Source organism: Anguilla anguilla, chromosome 7 (assembly GCF_013347855.1).
Source record: "Anguilla anguilla isolate fAngAng1 chromosome 7, fAngAng1.pri, whole genome shotgun sequence".
NCBI lineage: Eukaryota > Metazoa > Chordata > Actinopteri > Anguilliformes > Anguillidae > Anguilla > Anguilla anguilla.
The window spans coordinates 47,986,500-47,992,499 of NC_049207.1; the positions used below are offsets into that span (position 1 = coordinate 47,986,500).

The 6,000-nt window shown below is 41.0% G+C and overlaps 1 protein-coding gene across 1 annotated transcript in view; it reads right to left on the reverse strand.

Moving 5' to 3' along the window:
- Positions 1 to 1,950, reverse strand: part of LOC118232407 (contactin-1a-like) — a 64,891-nt gene extending 62,941 nt beyond the window's left edge. The window contains exon 1 of the mRNA XM_035427384.1: positions 1,575 to 1,950. The gene's annotated coding sequence lies outside the window, so the exon portion shown is untranslated. The remainder of the gene's footprint in view (positions 1 to 1,574) is intronic.
- Between the last annotated feature and the right edge of the window lie 4,050 nt (positions 1,951 to 6,000).

Below are 6,000 nucleotides of genomic sequence, written 5' to 3' on the forward strand. Positions count from 1 at the left end.
ACTTTGAGATGTTGAAAAACGTGAAAAAAATGTGAGCAAATGCTGCACAATCTGTCTTTCTTAACACGATGGAAACAGAAGCAACACACTGCAGGAGAGCAATACTACCCAGAGATTTATTGTCTTAGAATAACCACCAAAATGATCCATTTATGCAGTATGTTGATAAATAATAACCCTCTGGGCTTTCGTGTGACACTAACGAGCTGAAGTTAATTGAACTGGGCACAAAAAACCAAGCGAGCATCAGAGGAATATTAGAAGGCAGGATGGTAACTTCGTCGAATGGGCTGGGTTTTCTTTCACTGTTGTTGTTTTCCAGAATGTGACTCAGCTAACTGAAAAGCTGACTGAGTGTGAAATATAAATGGCCAAAGACGATTCCGATATGCTGTGCCTGTCTTCAGTGGGAAGTCAGTGTCTTTGAAACATCATTCACACAAGGTAGCACATCAATTAAAACACCACTATAAGGCATTAGGGCGTAGGCTGTTAGGTCTTTCAGGAGGGTATTTATCCGTGAATGTTCAGTAAGGTGCAGGTGGTTCCCCTGAGGTCCACGCCCCCCCCCCCCACCCCCCCCCCCCCCCCCCCAAGACACCCCACACACACACAAAAAAACAAAAAAGCATGCCGTCGCGATAATGGCACCGCTTAAAATGCAACAGTACCTCACAAACAGAGCACTACTTATTGAAACATACAGTATACATCATATTGCATGCATTTCATGATGACAAAAAACAATAATAACGCTGCAAATTGGGATCTACTGTGTTGGGTTTGATTAAATCTGTTAAAATGACATGAAATAGATGAGCTGCATTCAAAGGAAACGCCTGTTGGGACCGTGACTAAAATCCTGCAGTTGGGAACTAGTTCGGAATTAGACAGAAAAAGGTGAGGTTTGGAAACGCAACGGCAAGTCAACCACCCCCAACCCCGCCCCCACAGCGCCCTTTGCGCATGCTTAAATTCCACCGTGTTCCACTGACCCTGACGCTGCTCAGCGGCATTACCAACACGCGAGTATTAATTTTACTAACTAACCGCAAAAACACAACTGTTAGCGATACCATTTCTCGACCACATACAAACAACGACACCTTACTTGTTAAAGAGAAATAAATAAAAACATGAATAAAGAACCACTGTCTTAACATTTTTAATTTAGGACGTATGAATCAGTATGATAAATGTGTATAATATATTTACGTGCAATCAGCAAACAAGCGCGCGCTGTCCTTCCCAGTGATTTATCGCTCGCGCAGAAGGGATGCTGCCAATGCAAATGTAACAGCCTTTCAAATGCAATATATGAGGATGCGCTGGAGCCAGACATCCACTTTTTAAACATTACTTTTTGTGCCAAAGCCAGTTAAACTATTTTTACGCACACCGCGGCGTTCCAATCGTATACTGTTCTGCATTGCGGTAAGTTACACTATTATATTTGCTTGGGTACACCGCATATAGCCGTGCCCATTTTCTTCTGTCAGTCTCATCTTCCTGTTTTAAAATCCAAACACATTTTGCTTGTCGCATTTTTATGTTTATGCCATTGATTTTCTTACCTGTAAAAACGGATCGTACGTCTGTGCAACATCGGCAAAACACACCTGCCTCAGTCCCGCATCGTCGCCGTAGAACCAAGCCGGAGGAGCAGCAGCTGGGTTTTCAGTCTTGGATTGGACGCCCGGCGATGACAGGCACATTGGGAAGGGGGGGCGCTCAGACGGCTGCCATTGGACGAAGGAAATGACATCGAAGTTTCTATGCGTGATGGCTAAGTACTAGCCTTGTAAACGCTGCAGTGTATTTTTGATTTTTTTGCCGTTATCGGCGGTCTAACACCGCAGTTGGAATGTGTGATTTATATGAAAAGGCGTCATTATCTGTCAATTGAGGGCTTGGAACGAAATATCAGCGCGTTTTAATATTTGTGATATGTGCGCCTGCACGTCGTCGCTGTGCAGTCTGATGGTTTAAGATAAAATGGATGGAGCTCCTTGCCCTGTGCTGAGGTGCCGAGGGAGACGACAATACCGTCATGCCGACAGTCACATCCCCAAGCTACAAATCAGAATAAGCAATGACAGGACACTCGGAGAATCGCGGTTCAGTCATTGAAACATTTTCCCTGTGAGCGGAGACTTAGCAACACAGTCAGATTCGCCACTTCTCAATTGCAAGGAGTTTCCACAAAAAAAATGTAGCCTACTTGTTACATTTTGTCATACGCCGGTGTAAGATACAGCGCCGTGATTTCTGATTTAAAACAGTATATTGACGTTCTTGATTTATTTATTGATTTTTTATTGTGATCGTTGAAGGCGGTTCTGACTAAATTTCAGCATTTGATGACACATCAATAATGAATGACGTAACTAATACCATTTGAAATATGTCGAGAATGTTTGGAGTAATTTCATGTTCGCATGTATTATTCAATGTATGAGAGCATATTTGTCAATATATACAATATAATTTTGTTGCATGCATGAGCAGATGGCGAATATTTTTTGCTCAAAATGAAAACAGAAAATTGTGGGTTCAGCCCGAGAAATGGGAACAAAACAAATGGACTAAGCTAAACAGCCGCAGATGTAAAATTATTTGTTGCTCGGTGGTCGGTGTGCCAGCACAGTCCTCCGTCTCTAACTGCATATGAGTCTAATGTGAATTTATGAGCGCTGCCACGAACAAGGTAATTACCTGAGAGATGAGGACTTTCCCTCTCCAATGAATTGGCAGGCATGATCGGTTCAGTGCTCACTGTTTCGCATAAATGGAACTATCATGTGCTTCACCAACCTAGTATTCAGCTATTGAAAATACAAATAGGAAACCGCGTCTATCTGATCAAGATCTATAATAAAACTGTACTCTTAAAGCTGGAGCCTATTGTAAAACTACAATATAATATATTTATAGTAACAATAGTATTATTTAACAATAGTATTATTATTATTATAAATAGTATTATGTATATGTTTCTGTATTTTGTGAGGAGAATAACATATAAGAACATGTAAATGAGCATGAATTTTATGCACCATTTAAACCCACTACTTTACAACTAACGCGAATGAATGCACGGAAGAACAGCTGTTGGAATCCATAAAACACACTGAGATGATTCGGCCCAGTGGTGTGTGTGTCATTGATGTGGAAGCACAGCGTTCCTCTCTCTCTGCTGGTGAAATAAAAGTGGTAAACACAGCACACTCAGACCTGCTGTACAGAGAAAATACCTGCCACAGTCACACGGGGCAGTCCTGGTCTGTGTTATTGGATGGGGGTTGGGTGTGGGGGGGTCAGGGGGGGGGTGAGGTTTAGACCACTGATCCCCGGAGGATGGGGAACCCAGGGAATCATCCTCATCCCAAATCCTCAGAGAGAGAAGGGGCATAATCCCCGCACTTTCATTGAAATGGGTGAAGGATGAGGGGGAGGAGGAGACAGAGGGAGGAGGGAGGAGAGGGAGAGAGAGAGAAAGATAGAGCGAGAGAGGGCATTAGTGTCAGATAAAAAGAACAAAAACAAATGCTTGGATTTTACCCACCGAGGGGAGTAGTAATGCCGGGAAAAGAACTAGCTAGTACACTCCCCCAGGAAATACGTCTCTTGCGAAATGTCCAGGACACTGTGCGGGAAAGGCAAAATTCACTAATGCTGTGTAACAAAGCACCAGAGAAGCACTTTGTACAGCAATCCACAGAGAGTGTGTAAAAGCCACAAGGCCTTGACATTGACATTAGCCTGCTCCGGCTTCTGAGTGAACATTTTAAACTGAACAGATGTGTGTTTAGTTTAGCCGGCTTTATACTGGTGTTCCCGGGCACCCAAGACCGTTCATCCCCCAACTGAAGCTACTGGGGATCCCTGCCATTTGTCTGCCATATGGAAATGCCACCCCGCAATCATAAATAATTATCACATCCATCTCTCAGGCCAGAAAAGGAAAAGGCCAGATTTGCATAAAGACACAAAGGACCGGCTCATACACCGAAGAAACAGATTGCGCAAACCTTTGATCACACAGGAACCGTGACCGTGCCAGGAGCATCAAATCCACATTGACACCAAATGTACCAATTTAAAAAAACATAAACAAACAAAAAAACAAAAAACAGCAGTCCTCTGAAATCGCCCAGAGACAATAATTAAAAACAGGAGTTTGTTTCTTTCTTCAAAATTCTTTGGACATTGCACAATATTGCACATTGAGCAACAAACAGGACCAATTGTACTCTAGCTATTGAGGCCATGTTTCGCACAAAGAAGAAAGCAAATCTCAAAAAAGATCCTTATATCCTGTCTGGTAAATCCACCTGAATGTCAAGAGGTTTAAAGGGCGCCCGATTGGAAGATGGTCAGGATATACATGACAGAAGGAACTGGTGGAGTCTCAGGCTTAAAGCAATGAGTGGGGGAAGGGGGGACGGTTAACCCTTTGAAGTGTAGGTTTTTTGGAATGTTTTATTTTCTCAATTCTAAATCAGTGTTCTAGAACTCCACTGCTGCTTGCAATTACCAGTAGCGACCGTTACATCAGCATTAGAATGTTCAGTTATTAACACTAATCACATTTTTTTGACCTTACTCCTCAAAGGGTTAAGGGGCAGGTGCTGATTTGGTAATGGCGGCCAGCAATAAAAGCATCAACAAAAGAGCATGTCATGTGATAGAATTAGCCATTCATAGGGATCACACATCCATTCCTGACACAATGAAGAAGTGAGGGAAATAAGCGCTGTCTATGGGGTGTTTTTGAGAGCTTTTGAGCCATACGGAGATTAAAAAACACCATAGTCATTTGATCATAAAGTACTGTGGTACCTGGCTCTGATTGGATGTTGCTAAGACACAGAGAACTGTAAGTCAAATAACTAATGCAGATTGTCTGTTGCAATTCTATGCCTAATTAGTTTTGATCAGAACAAGACATGAGGCAATTTAAGATATGGTGAGATATTATTCAAGACTTATTGCAGATCTAGATTTGTTTCGGATTTCTTTGGCAGAATAATTTAAATAATACTTGGCTCCTCTTTTTCATTATATGAATAATAAAAGAATTAAGTTAAATAATAAAAACAATCCACGGATGCGCCAAACCTAGGTCAAATTAGATGATAGTAAAAATTTGCAGAGACTCCTGCATGTCTCTGCAAATGATCAATGAAACACGATGATAACAAAAGGTACAATCATAGGGAAAAAAAATTCTGAATATAATTTTTTTTTAATTCTCTTTACATTTTCAGAAATCTGCAGGAATTCCACTGGTATGTTAAAGGTGGGTGTATTTCAAATAATATTTTGGCTCAGGCCTGCCACAGAAAGAGTTTTGGTAAGCTCTCATTGTGCTCTTGTGTTTGTGCTCTTAATGTATATGTAATATATTAGCAATAATTTAATAACTTCATCATCATAACCATTTGTTTTCAGTTGCAGTCGGAACAGACTGGGCTATATACTATTTCACAGTGAATTTGAAGTAATCCCAGTACTAAAATGGTTTACCCTCACCATGCACTAGGTGGCAGTGTATACAAGAATATACTCTATTTCCTATTTAGTAGCGATCTGGAACACAGTCGTACAGACAGATGAAATGAGCATTAACTTGCACCAAAGCGATGGATGTGGAGAATGAAAGGAACTGCTCATGATCCAAAGAACTAATTCTCTCTCTGTAGGCAGCAATTTTTTTGGGAAATAATTTCCCAGATATGTGTCAAATTAAAAATCCTGTTTTCCCCCCAGCCATACGGTTGGGGGCAAGTGCTATTTAAAAATAAAATAATAACGTTAATTAATAACTTTTTAATCGTTTTGTTACTGCATCTAGTGACTGTGTAACATGTATAAAACTACACTACATTTTATTTTTTCTACACTACAAACCACAGCAAAAAAACTGGATTTTCCTGCCTTTGATTCTGTGTTCTACAACAGTACGCTAAAAAGAAAGATAACCTGCAAACTGCGAAT